Source organism: Apaloderma vittatum, unplaced genomic scaffold, assembly GCF_000703405.1.
Source record: "Apaloderma vittatum isolate BGI_N311 unplaced genomic scaffold, ASM70340v1 scaffold23911, whole genome shotgun sequence".
NCBI lineage: Eukaryota > Metazoa > Chordata > Aves > Trogoniformes > Trogonidae > Apaloderma > Apaloderma vittatum.
In genome coordinates, this window is record NW_009700012.1 from 941 (window position 1) to 15,413 (window position 14,473).

The 14,473-nt window shown below is 41.4% G+C and overlaps 1 protein-coding gene across 1 annotated transcript in view; it reads left to right on the forward strand.

Annotated features, from left to right (window-relative positions):
* The first annotated feature begins 2,617 nt into the window (after positions 1-2,617).
* JMJD1C (jumonji domain containing 1C) overlaps positions 2,618-14,473 on the forward strand; it is a 57,408-nt gene continuing 45,552 nt past the window's right edge. The window contains exon 1 of the mRNA XM_009878615.1: positions 2,618-2,725. The gene's annotated coding sequence lies outside the window, so the exon portion shown is untranslated. The remainder of the gene's footprint in view (positions 2,726-14,473) is intronic.

Below are 14,473 nucleotides of genomic sequence, written 5' to 3' on the forward strand. Positions count from 1 at the left end.
CTGATGGAGTCTGGACTTTGCTTTCCCAAGAAAGCCTGCTTTTATTAAAGGGTGGGGTTTTGTTGTTGTTGGATAATGGGTATGTTTTCTAATAGTGTCTGAAAAATCTCAAGTTGTGTGCAGTTGAGCAGCAGTCTGTGTATGAGGAGGTGTGTGACACGGATAAGTTTGTTTTATTTATTTACGTATTTTTGCTCTGCTTGTGGGATGGCCTGCATCCTCCACATGTGTATTTTGGGGGCGTTGGCCTGCTAGAGGCTTAGATCTAGGAAAGTAAGTGAGAAGGCCATTGCATTTCTTTTCTCAGAATAATCACGCTCACAGATCTATATTTGGAGCCAGTTCTTTTAATACCAGTGGTAAGATAAACTGGTGGCTCACACATAGCTTAATCTCTGTAGTGTTGTCTGAATCCTGAAGGATAACTGCAAGCTGCATTCCACACGGTCTCATTTCAGCTAATGATGTGGTATGTCTTGTTCATAGTCAAAAACGTGTTTCTTGGCCTGTATAATAGCACAGAAAGGTAGAAAGGAGTAGGTGTGGAAAAAGTAGAACAGCGTATGTGAAGAAGAGAGGGAGAATTAATAACTGAAAGATTACAATGTTGACTTTTTTAAAAAGTTTGTCTGCTTGTGAGTTTATGGACTCAAGGCTTTGCAATTTCATGATGGGAACTCCACCCTCTCTTAAACCATTAGCAATACAAGATCCATTATAGAAAAGTGATGCAAGAGCAAAGGCCCTTTCTTAACTATTAGAGGTTAAATGATTATTTACTGTTCAGGCTCTGTAGTTAGCATGTTATCATATTCTGCTTCCCCTCCAGCCCTTTCATCTAGTTACCCTGTCGAGATGGCTGACTGGCAGATAAAGTGTTTTGGGGTTTTTTTGCCTTGCTTGCATGAGAAAGAGTAACAGCTGAAGGAAACCTTAAATAAAATGGAAACAAAAATGCAGAACATTAAACCTGAGCATTTGTGGAGTTTGATGTGTTTATTGGAAAGTGTTCTGTATCTCCAGTGAAGTATTCTCTCATTTGTTTAATAAAGTGCCAAAGCTGAAGCTGCAGAGAGACAGGTTATATTTAGCCTAATGGCAAGGCAACACCTTTGTAAAGTAGGTGATGAAGTCTGATAAAACCTTGAATGTGTTTCTTAAAAGCTGCCTGCAGACTGGCTGAGGGCAGGTCACTGACTGCTGCTGCCCTGCTTAGGTGGCTTTTGTCAAGGTACAGAATTGCTTTTGTGCCTCAGTTTCCCCATCTGTAAGTGGCATCACTAATCCTACGTTCCCCTCGTAAGTACTTGGGGTCTGTTGCTGTGGCTGTTGCATGGAGCTAGTGATGTCCTGTTGTGATTGTGGCATGTTACAGATGTAGCATTTGCCCGACGCTTTGTGTGGTTTGATCTGCACTCGTTTCTCCTTTTTGTCTTCTCCAGCATTTTATATTTAGAAGCAGTCTCAAAGGGCTTTTTTCTTTGCCTATTTTCCCTCATTACTATTTTTTTTTGTCCTGTAGAATGACTTTCCGCAGTATTTTTTTTTGCTTTCCCTCCTTGTTTTTTTCCCTTCTGTCCTTCATAGTCTTTCTGCTGGTCATTTCTTTTGTTCCCCAGTGCCTTCCTTTTGCTGTTCCCGTCTGTCTTCAGAGCAGTGTTTTCTCTCCCCTTCATCCGCTGGGATTTCCTTTCCACCTGACTCATTCCCTCTCGGTACATCCCCACTCAGTCATGCTCTCCTTGTGCTTCTGTTCCAGGAAACCCAGCCAGCAGGGAAGGGGATCGCCCGCTCATATCCTCTCAGGGGAGACTCGCTGTAGTCATGGCTCCCTCCCTGCTCGCCTACCGTGTCCAGCTGCGCCTGGATGAGGCAGGGTGTTTGGGGAAAAGACTGTCTGGGGCTATCGAGGAGCCCGTGATTCCTTGCTCCCTTTTCTCCTCTGTGCCTGGCTTTTGCGGTCAGGTGGGAGTTTTCCTGCTTCCCCAGCATGTGGAAGGAAGCAGGAAACCTCCCGGCCCCACTGCAAAAGCCTCAGGACCAGGCACTGTCATCTCTGAAGCCACTGCGCTGGAGCAGCTGGTTGCTGCAGGGAGGAGCGACTGCGGGGTGGCAGGCAGCAGAGTCAGAACAGTTGCAGAGATGGGCAGGGAAATGAGATGGTTGACTCGAGACAAGGTGAACGATTTCAGAACAGGAAGGTGGGGAGGAGTGTTTTCACGTCTGCAGCCTGTTTCCACTTCAGCGTCCTTAGTGTAATTACCACTGCGCTAGCTAGTCCTGCAGGCAGGAGGATCTACGTGCTAAGCTGTATGTTTAAGATATGATCATGCTTCTGTACTTTGAGCTTCTGCAGTAAACACTCTTGCTCAAGCACAGTGAGGGAAAGGAGGAATGTATGGTGTAGTTTTCTTTTCCAGCTGGTTTTCTACCAGTGGCAGAAAGGAAAAAGTACAAAACATAAAATCCTCCTTTCTTGTATAATTAGTAATTGTTACTCTGTTTTGGCTTGTTTCGATGGAAGAATTAATCAGTGTTTACACAGTCCTGGGGATTTGGTGTGCTTAGGTTATTTTAATTGGTTAATTTTCTTTTTCTTTTTTTCCAATAGACATTCAAACCCTTGGTTGGAAAAAGTGTATACAATTCAATTACTGCAGTAGAATTCCTTGTGGACAAACAGCTGGATTTTATAACTGAAGATAGTGCCTTTCAGCCCTATCAGGTAAGAAATTTGGTTAGTGTATAAGTATCATCCATTTAGCTTAGCTAAAATCCATGTATTTTTTTTATTTAAAAATGCTTTTTACAGTCAGGTTCTGTGTGTTACAGGAAAAATTTCCTATTGATTATTAGCAGAGATTGTTGCTCGCTTTGTGAAAGAACATATTGGGTTACTGTATCTGATTCTAGTGAGTCTGATCATGTCAAGGAGTGCTATGCAACTAGTATTATTGAACCACCTTTAAAGGTTAATCAGTACCAGTAATTGTAGAGCAGGAAAAAAGGTAACATCCATCCTTCTGAAGCTGAGCTTTCATTTCTAGGTCTTTGCTCTACTACAGTGATATCGGTCACTGGTTTTTTTTGAGAATAAGTAGCAGAAAATGTTACTTTTTAAAAAGGAAAACCATTTTTTCTGCTGTTCTTTCGAGGTCTGCTAAAATTTACGGTATCCTTGATTTTAATGCCTTCTTCCCTAATAGAAACACATGAATATATTAACATGTGTTCATGTAAAGAACCAGAGAAACAATCTTACCCCCCTTGCACCACTTTTAAAGTCTAAAAATCTCTTCTATGGCATGTAGAAAAACATTTGCTGCTTCAGCTTGTGCTGAACTGATTGCAATTAGGAAAGACGTGAATTCTTTCATATGGCTGGAATGGTACACTGCGGCAATACAGAAATAGTACTTTGAGACTTAGAATAACAGATGGCCCTGAATAAATGCTATGTAATTTTGTCCTTACACCCCTTCTTCCCTACTGCTTCAGCAAGGCTTTTTTTTTCCAAGTACCAAATATAGAGCTAGAAAGAGAAGCAACTGAGAGAGAATCCTGGGGAAGGGAGAGGGAGATTCAGTTCGTGGAAGGGCTGGTACTTTTGTGTTTCTGTGGTGGGGAGGGCAAACGAGCTTGACACTTCTTGCCAGGGTGCAGTTACATGCTATGACTTCAGCTGCTCGACCAGCGTGGCTCTGCTGCAAAGGACAATTCCCACTCTGAGACCCCATGCTAGTGCCTTCAGCCTTCTTAAACCAGCACAGCCTTGATTTTTAAAAACAGAAGCGGGGGGCGGAGGGGAAGCCTGTGATGTTAGTGAGCTGAGCTGGATTAGCCCAGGATGCAGTGAGTCCTGGGGCTTCCTCTAGGGAGGGGATCAGGATGATGCAACATGGAGTGGGATATCCTCCTTTGGCAGCGGCGACCTCTTAAATCAGCTGAGCAGTGAAGTGTAAATTCGCCCTCAGACTCCAGCTGCAATCTTCCAGATTCATTTTACAAAGCAAATACTTGTGCTAGTGTCTGTCCTTGGTCTGAAATCTCTCAAGATCATGTTTCTGATAATGTTCACTCCAGTAACAGTAATGAATCTCCTTTGACAGTGGGTCATTTCTTACAAGGTGAACTGAGCAAAACAAATTGAATATATGAGAAAGATTGCCTTTTGTAAAACAGTGTTATTGCCAGGCCTGGCTGGCAGTACCATAGCAATGCTGTATGCATGTTAGGTCCTTCACTTTAAGGAGTGTTTGCTGATAGAGTGTTAGGCACAGAAGCACCTTAATTTGCAAAGGTGCATACAAATCGAAGGTGTCATTTTTGCAGATGTGTTCTCTGAGCAGCTGGCTTTATAATGTCTTGGTAGATAATACTGTAATTAACAATATGAGCAACCTCAGTTTTAAAAGAGGTGTTGACCAAAAACTGGTACAAAGCAGTAGCTTGTGAAAAATAATTCCAGATACAACCTTGGTATCCCTAATTCTTGGCCTCCATTTTTGAGACATAGAGGGCAGTTCTGTCTGAGACTTGTTTCCACCTCTCATGGAGCGAACAGCTACTGATTTGTATCAATCATAAGTAGTTTGGTGACAAGAGATAACCAAATTGTCTGTTTTGTGACAAGGAGGTTGCTGAAGGAGATTCTTTTTAGGTATGAAGGCATCCAGAATTTGCATCCTAACTGGATATTGCTCAGATATTGAATGTAGAAACTTAAAATAACATTGAGCTCGCTGATGAGTAGTCCAAAGATTTCTTGATTTGAATGATTATAAGCAGGTTTAGAAATTACGTGTAGGGCCAGCAGTGTCTCATTGTCAAGTTTTACTAGTTAATGATACAGATAAGAGCTTTACTAAAGGATAATGTCTTTAAGAGAACTGAAACTATTTTTTTAAATGCTGAATTATGTACCAGCAGCGTGTTAGACAGAAATACTAACTGATCATTATGAAACTATCTTCTCCTGAAAGATACTTGAAATGGGAGCATTGTTTCTACTGATTTGGTTTGCTTGTTATTTTTTGTTAATGCTGGAAATGCCATTCCTAGCCTTCAGTCAGTTAATATAAGATAATTTTTATTTGTACCTTTTTTTCTGCAAGACCTTCTTTTTCTTTGCTGTGAAAACAAGTCCTAGATAAGTCTTTATTAAACTTCCTATGAAGATCTGCTTTTCTAAAAATAAGAAGAAATGACATTTTTGCTCCCTTGTTTGTTCTTGAATACTGTTAACCTGCTTTTGAGCAGAAGACAGAACAGAGGAACCATTCTGCAGAGATGAGTTAACTCTGAGTCTTCCTAAATGTGTTTTTTGTTTTTTCATGGCTGCACATTTTCAATATGAAGTCCTTAGAGACCATGGTGATCTAAACACTTTTTTTTGTTGCATTTTGCTGTTAGTACCTTTATGCCAAAACAAAGCTTGAATCTGTGTGAGAAGACTCCATTTCACCTCAGGTACAGTTCTTACCTGCTGAGTACTTTTTCCCATTGTTGCATATACCCATAATGCTGGCAACGGGCAGCAAACAAGCATTTCTGCTCCTGTCAGTTCTAATCGAATAATGCACTGCTGTTTAACTGCTGGGCTATAAAGACTTGGTGAGTGAGGTGGTGCTGCCCAGTTTAAAGGTGACAACTGCTCGAGGCAAACAAAAGAGCACACTTGGCATCCTTTTAGTCTTGACTGAAAAAAACAGAGTTTGAGTAGGCAAAGAACTAAATTGCTGTCCTTACCAGGAGTGGTTCTTCCAGAACGAGAGTAGAGAGTCGTTGGCAGGACTTGCTGGATTCCCATGCTATGTCTGCTCTTCGCATAAGCGAACATGTTTCAGTTATTAAGAGATTCAGCCTTTGTAAGAGCTAGATGAGTAGCTGTTGTTAAAAGTAGGCTATGCAGTTCTGAGATTCTAGCTTGTTCCGTATCTTCATGAGGTTTTCTGTAGCAAGTATTGCACTTATTAATTTGTTCTTTACAGCTGTGTTATGTGTTTTGGTTTGTTTTTTTTCCCTTACGCGTGTACTGCTTTGAATCCTGCTCTGAAAAAATTCCTTGGATTCTGTATGTGTGCTGCCTTAAACACCAACCTACAACTTGTTTCTAGTGGCTTTTATCTCTGTTGCTTCATAGAGGATACAAATGGTATTATTTTCTACATGAAGCTGGAGTGACTGAGAGTGGCTCAGTTGTTAAGCTGAGATGGTCAGACCATTTAGTCATGTAGTTCTTTTTATGGCGGTGACAAGGGGATCTTGAGGAGAAAGCAGTTAGGAATGTTTGCCGTGATACTGTACTTTGCAAAAAAATGAAAATTCTGTTGCTTTGGAGGAAATGTCAGACAGAAAATTTACTACATATATTTGCTATGTGCAAACTAGTATTTGTAAGAAATATAGTCTGGAAACGTGATAGACAAGTCCTTAATGTATATCTACTTAATGTTCACAATCTTGTGTATTTTGTGATTAAGTAAAAATCGACAAATGTAGTGGGTGTTTTAGTGGTTTTGCTGTAGATTGAAAATTAACACATTTTCAAGTATCTTTGTTATTAAAATATTTTAAGCAAAACTACAGTAAGCCTACACAAATGCAAGTGTGACTTCAATAATCTGAACTGATTTTCTGTAATAATAAGTTACTTGTACTATTCTGTGACAGCTATCTGCCTGTTCATTGTGATACATGTAGTAGGTTAAGCAGCAGCAAAGCTGATCATGCCTTAAGCTTTGTAGTTTACCTGAAGGACTGTAGACGGGGATGTGAGGCATTAAAGCTCAGCATATGGCATGTGTGACCTCATCAGTGTGGTGTTTTTGTCTGAGTGGTGTTTGGCAGTACCCGTCACGGGCGCTGTTCGCCTGAAGTGTGTGATTCTGCTGTTACTGGCTGAAGCAGCTGGAGTCAACTGCATTATTCTTTGGACAAGCAAATAAAGAACAAAAAGTGGCTTATATCTTGTTTTTCCATAATAAAATACACTTCAGAAAGACCCCAGAAGACTCTGCTTTGCCCAGGCAGTGAGTGTGTTTGTGATGTGTCTAGAGCAGGGTTGAGCAGGATGGATGATAGATTATCTATTTCCAAATACACACACTATATGTGTGTGTGTGTGTACGTTTTGTGTGTGTGTGAGATATTTCTGAAGGATTTGTGAGCACACAGTACTGGAACAAACTTGCGCAGCTGATAGAAGGTAAAGAACTCAAAGAAAGTTCTTTCACAATTGCTAAACTTCCTCAAAGAGTATTTCACCACTCAAGGAGGGAAGTGGAAGGGTGTTCACAGTCTTCAAAAAATCCTCCTGCATATAGGGTTAATAAAAGAAAAATTTCTGCTAAGAATCAATCAAGAACACACTTCACTTCTTCTCTATGGTAGAATCTCTCTTTGAGCCACCCTACTTGTTCACATTCTCCTTCAGAACAGGTTGGTTTGAGTTGGTTGAGTTGAGTCTGGTTCCTGTAGTGTTTCAGAGAGGTAAAGTCTGCCAGTCTGCCTCAGTGCCGAAGGTTACAGACGTAAAGATAGGGCGCTGAGAAATCCTCTGTGGGAGGTGTTACACACACACGTGGTAGGTGTATGTACTTTGCTCTTCCAAATGGGCATTGCACATCTGAGAGCTGACGGGTCACATGTCTAACACACCTCAAAGATTGTTAAAGTCATAATAATAAATTTTCTCACTAATCATGAAATAGGTAGCTTGGATTTGGGATTTAATACTACGCTAATCTTAACTGATCTATTAGACATTCTGGTTCTATATGCTGTAGAGTAAGACTTGAGAAAAGGGCATTGTGCAGCTCTGTTTGTGCTTTTCTGTTTGTTACGGGCAGACATTGGATGTGTCAGACCTGGATGCTGTGGGGTTTTGTGATTGGTTTGTTTGTAAGAACAAGCGGATTGTGTAGCAGGGCCTGTGTAGTAAAGACACGGGCACATGAAAAAAGAATCTTCAAACAGGGATAAAATAGTATTTTTCTGATAGCATTTTAAGCACCCAATAATCGTACGTGCATTTACTTTTCAGACTTCTCTTGCTTTAAGCTTCAGGCTTAAAAATAGGTTCTGCAGCCAAAAACTGCTTTGCCCATAAAGTGGTACCTCCACCGCCTAGGCAGGAAGGAGCACCCAGTGAGGCTGACGGCAGAAGCTTGGGAGTTCCTGGTGCCGGCCAGCTGGCAGCCTTAGCCCTCGGCTGCTCCCCTTCACTTTCATTTCCTCCGTGGGTGACGGGCACACACAACTTTTCTGCATCTTTAACTCCTCTGAGCATTGCGTGTAAGAGCCGTCTCTGTTCTTCCCCATGTCTCTGGTGTCTGGACCACCCGTAAGCAGTCCAGCTGGCTTCTCTGGCAGCGGCGTAGAGAGCGATGGTCTGAACAGCCTGTTACCCACACATCTATGTTTCAAGTGTACAGTTCCAACAGGCTGTGTCCAGCTAAAAGTGGGTCAGATGACTCATACCAGTCCTCGCTCCCAGTTACACGTGTGGGACAGAGGAGTTTCATCACAAAGAGAGCAATGAGAGAGGAGGATTTGGCACCCTCCGTTTGTAGAGTTCGGGGGAGATGTACATCATCTTTCCTAAGCCTTTGAAAAAGAGCTGCTTCCCTGAGGACTCCATCTGTCTTTGTTCTCAAAATAGGTGGAATAAAATTGTACCTTTCTGTTTTACCTTGATTTCTTAAGAAATAAGGGCTTTAGTCACTTCTTTTTCTCTCAAAGATCTCAAATCCATAGGAAAACAGGCTTTATTCCACTGTCATTGAGAAACTTGTTTTATTGTTTCTACAAATTTTCAAAAATCACAGTCAGTTAAATGATTTGACTTCATTAATCTCGCTCCAGGAGGTAGCATTGAAATAAATAATTTAAAAGTTAGAAATTCAAAATAGAACAGATGGAACAAAATTTTTTTCTTCTTTGAAGGTGAAGATCAAATCCTTTCACTGAAGTATTTTAGTACTTCTCAAAAGCATTCTTGGAATTACTGAAGTTACAAATCCGTCCAGTGTTTCTGGGTAAGGAACTTCTTGTGTCTGATCACAAATGATTACTTTTTTTCACCAGTAAATGCCCATGGAAAATACCACTCACTAGTAAGAGAAGGGTGCCTTGTCCTTGGTTCTGTGTCCTTAAAATTTCCAGTTTTCATATTTCGTTTATTAAAAATGGAAATTTAAAGTATTTTTCTTATGTGATGTTCTTGACCAACACAATTTTGATAATCCAGACACAGAGTTGGTTCCTAGAGAAGTCTGTTTCACTTGATAACCAGATGGTGCTTTGCTGATATGTTCTTGCTTTTCCAAATAGTTGCTGCATATTGGGATTGGTAATCTGTAGTGCTTGGGGGAACTGTGAAGCATGAATGAGGGTAAAATCCTGCAGTCACTGAATGGGAGTGGTTACCCAGGGAGGGAAAAGAATAGTCCTTCCTCCATTTCAGGTAGGAGGGACAATGAACTTCATTGCAGAGTGTTCTCACCAGAGCTAAGCTTTAGCTTGAGGTAGTAAACACAGTAGCTCATTTGATAAAGTGTGCATGGTTTGGTTTGCCTTTGTCCCTTCCGCAGCTACAACATTGCTTTGTTTGGGGCTGCTACTCTGTAACTTACAACATTTTTGAAGGTGCACCTAAGGGAAGTACTGGTTTGTAGTCTCGGGTTAGTTCTTTGTGAGAACTGCTCCACAGCCTTCAGCAGGCTGTGCTTAGCAGAGCTTGGGAGCTATAGCAGTTTCAGGTGTGTATATGGTATTCCTTTTAAAGGCCAGACATCTGGGGAGAAACTCCAGTAATTTTACACAAACTTTTTTTAATTTTTTTTTTTTTAATTAAAGCCAAATATGAGTCTTAGTATTTTCTTAGACATTGGAGTAACTTTACTAGTAAGACAGGAAGTACAGTATTTGTTTGATGTCGAGGGCCTGGTGTACAGTGCATTTCCTGATCAAAATTAATTTCTTTTAGCAGTGTACTACATAATTACAGCTCTAAAACTTTTGTTTTGGTTTGTTTCTTTGTTTAGTTTTTCTTACTACCATTGTTGGCAAGTACTGATTCCCCCTCTTTAATCTAGCAAACATTTCCTGTCATTTGAATGGAATTAAAATTAACTATTCCTGTTTTTTCCCCCCTATATCCCCCTCTTCTTGTGTGTGTCTGCCAGTATTACCAGAAGTAGTATTTTAGTATGCAAGTGGGTTTGCAGCACAGTAATTTCTGTGCACTCACAAATTATTCTTTATTTTATGATTTTATTTGTGAATTTTAAGCATACAGTTTATGAATCTTTTCTTCCCTTTTACTGTCTACTTCACCACTCCATGCTGCTTTGGTAGACAACAGGTTAATCGGGTTAAAGCGGATTTCAGGGTACGTAAAACTTGGTGGTGAAAGTCTGGTGTTTGACCGGCACTTTTTTATTCCACCCAACTGATGTAGTTCAGTCTTGACTATGTTTTTAATAGGATATTTTTTTTGTTCTGTGTGCTAGTAGATCTATTGACAGGAAAATATTGTAAAATAGATGAGTATTGTATCAATTTTGAACGCTAAATGACTTTCCTAAATTTACCCGAAGGAGCTTATTGCAGCAACAACTGAAACATCCCTGTTCTCTGATTAGTAATTTAATCTTGCCTCTTTGGAAGACCATTATTCATCTGTTCTATAAAAGGCACAGCCACTGCTTTTGCCAGAGTTGCAGAGAGCTGTAGTGTTAATCCAAATATGATATACATCCCAGCTGGTCAGACCTCTGTTATTTATAGGGAAAATTCCTAAAATGGCTTCAGCAGGTCAGAACAGAGCTCATAGCAGGGAAAAAACCCAACCCCATACACTGATAGCTGCAGTGCTTCTGGTACAGGCTGGAGCAGAAGCCCCATTTCCACGTTTGCACAATGATAGGCTCCCTGGTGTGTGCCCGGTCGGGTGGCTGGAGAGCCTCTGCACTGAATCTCTGAATGAAAATCTTAAAGAAAGTGTGATAATTGTTTCCCAGCCCAAATACATTGCTTCTGTGCAGTGCTGCCCTAAATCCTGTCAGAAGTTAACTTGGAAAGTTCTAGGCAAATACAGTGGTACTCGTTTCAAACATGAGAGAAATGCGGTTTTTATTTTGTATGTGTTTTTTTGGGCCGAGGCAATCCCAAGCAAATACAGGCTGGGCGGAGAACAGATTGGGAGCAGCCCTGAGGAGGACTCGGGCATGTAAGTTGAGGAGAGGCTCAATGTGAGCCAGTGGTGTGCCTGTGCACCCCAAAAAGCAACTGTGTCCTGGGCTGCAGAATGACCAGCAAGTCGAGGGAGGTAATTCTCCTGCTCTGCTCTGGTGAGGCCCCACCTGGAGTACAGCGTCCGGTTCTGGAGCCCACAGTACAGAAAGGATACGGGTCTGCTGGAGCGGGTCCAGAGAGTGACGAAGATGATTAGAGGGCTGGAGCACCTCTGCTGTGAGGACGGGCTGAGGGAGCTGGGGTTGCTCAGCTTAGGGAAGAGAAGGCTCTGGGGTGACCTAATAGCAGCCTGCCAATAAATGAAGGGCCCTACGGGAAAGCTGGAGAAGGGCTTTTACAAGGGCCTGTAGTGACAGGACAAGGGGCAATGGCCTGAAACTGTAAGAGGCTAGATGTAGATTAGATATTAGGAAGAAATTCTTCACCATGAGCGTATTGAAGCCCTGGCACAGGTTGCCCAAGGGAGCTGTGGATGTCCCATCCCTGGAGGTGTTCAAGGGCAGTTGGATGGAGCTGTGAGCGGCCTGGGCTGGTGGGGGGGAGCTGTCCCTGCCCACAGCAAGGGGGTCACAACTGGATGAGCTTCAAGGTCACTTCCAAACTTATCCATTCTGTGATTCTTTTCTGAACTACTTTTATGTTATCAGCCTACTGACTAACACTGTTACACAGTGCTATTGTAAGACACACATTTTCAAACAAACTCTGGAAAACTATTTGAAGGTAAAACATTGGTGTAATAGCAATTAAGTGGACCAAACTCTGCTGAAGTTGGCTTTCAAGGACATTTTGAAGATATATGGTGTATTCTTGACCAAAAAAAAGGATTAAAATATTTTTATTGTTGGAAAGTATTTGTATTCTGCTCATAATCCTTATGAATTAAAGGGAGAAAGGAGCTGGAAAGTTACATGTTCCCAGGGTTCCTGTTTGGTTCATAGGGTTGGGGATATTTGCAGAGGAGGATGGGTAGCCCTGCAACTGCTGGTAGTGTAAGTTGGTGGTAGTTCAAATTACAGAGCAGAGAGACATTCACAAGGGTGGGATATTCTGAAGCATGTTTCTAGGAGGTGGTGTTGATTCTAGGAGCTGTTGTGAGTTTACCACGTATTGGATAGTATTTTACAGTTTTCTTCTGCACATTTGAATTGAGAGGCCTTTAGTCTTTCATATGGTAAGCTCTTAGTTATCAGTAGTCTCATGAAAGAATACTGTGTTGCTGAGTAATGTCACCGTTAAAAGATTTGATAAAGGTAACAACCATGAGAAGAGAGATGAGCTATCCGGTGTGTCATTACCTGTGGTGGTATACAGCTTTTCAAGTCTGCCCGTTCAAGCTGCCACGAGTAATTTTTGCCATGCCTGATGGAAGGAACACGAGTTGTCTGTAAAACCGTTAGTCTCTGAGAAAGAATTGGTCTCTTGACTTGATTTCTAGGGGCATTAGACTGCCTTTCTAGCAGCCCACTAGTCCAGACAACTGACGATCAACAGTGTACTTTTTTGCTTAAAGACACCTCCATTTACTCAGCTTGTCATTCAGCTGATACGATTTGGGGAGTTTTTAAGATATTTTCTGAAAGCTTTTCACGATTCACAGTGTGTCTGGGTCTCAGATTAAATTTTAATATCAATGTACAGAGGATATTTCTCTGATCTACTCACTTAGCTGCTTTCCTTGTTAGCATCAACTTCACTCTGCTGATTGCTTGCTTCAGGGAAATGTCTGCACTTCTGAGGTTTCTTTTCCCAAGTGGCATTGAGTTGCTTGGTAAGTAATTCAGAGGCTTGCTCCAGTATCACCACATGACTTGAGAGTTACTGGCAGAGTAGGGTAGAACCAGTATTCCCTCCCTGTTTCTCTTAGGAGGAGAAAAAATGGAAAATTAGGATAAAGTTGCATATTGCTGAGATGGTGGTATGGAACCTGCAGTGAGGAAGGAGATGTGATTCAGTGGAAAACAAAAGAAAGGCGAAGGTACGTCTTTGTCATCACAATGAGGGAGAAGATGGACATGGAGCAGTGCTATTCACTTGACCTTTCACTTGTTTGTACATGGAGAAGATAAGGTGGCAGAACTGGTCCCTGCAGTGCTCCAAGTGGAAGCTGACAGCCCCCCGCGTTTGTGAGTAGCAGCCACTTGTTCGGGGAAGTCCTTCCATCGGACACTGAAAGATAAATCTGGCACTCCAGGAGATTTTGCTTTTCTGACCCAGATTGTCCCAGCTGTTCAAAGAAAGGGTGACATAACCCATGAGCATAAGGTCATCTATATTTTTTTTTTCAAGCTCTATTTGCAAATTCAGAGCTATTGTGGAAGTCACTAGAGCACGTTCTCGGTTGTTTTGTGACCATATCTGACTGGCCTAGGTTTGGTTTTGCTTATCAGTTGGTGGCTGCTTTCTTCCCTGCTGCACTCTTGTTCTGTATGCTGCTTTTGTTTCCCTTCTAATCTTCCATACTAGGTTCTCACATACAAATACAAGAATAATTGTAAAAAGCGAGCTCTCTGGCATGTCTGTTTCACCTGAGGCATCAGTAGTCCTATAGGAAGGCAAATACCTCTGGTTTTGTGTTGATGAGTTAAAATCAGGGAGAATATTAGTCTGAGTCAGACTTGTCCCTGAGTATTTATATTCCTAACTCTAATGTATTTTCCATAGGATCATCTTTCAAATTTTTTATAAAAAAATTTCTGGTATTCTTAGGGGTGTTAATTATTCTTCCAGAACTGAACTAAGTGGCGCAGTGATGCTCCTTCAAGCCTGAAATTGTGACTTGAATAAGTGTATGGAACCCAGCTCCCCTGATTTTTAAACCTGATAATTAAAATTTTAAAATCAGTGTCAACTCTTTAATTATAGAACAGGTGAAATGAGGAATGAAGTAGGAGTGTGTAGGGAGAAGTATTAGGCGTAGGAAAAGGGAGGGAGCAAAAGAAAAATTGTGGATAGCTTTTCCTGAGAGATACTAAGTTTACTAACAGTTGGAAAATGACTGAATTTTTAGTCCCCATCTTTTTTCCCCCCTGTAGTTTTAACCTTCTGCTTATAGAAGTAGTTGTTGCTGTTACACAATGAAAATAACCCCTAATCTTAAATGTTTGTGGTCCAAAACATGTGTAAATATCTGTCATTGTCTGAGCAATGCGCTCAGAACCCACTGTTGGGAAGGGGTTAGTTATCCCTGTTCTCTTGCCCAGCCTCTGCACAT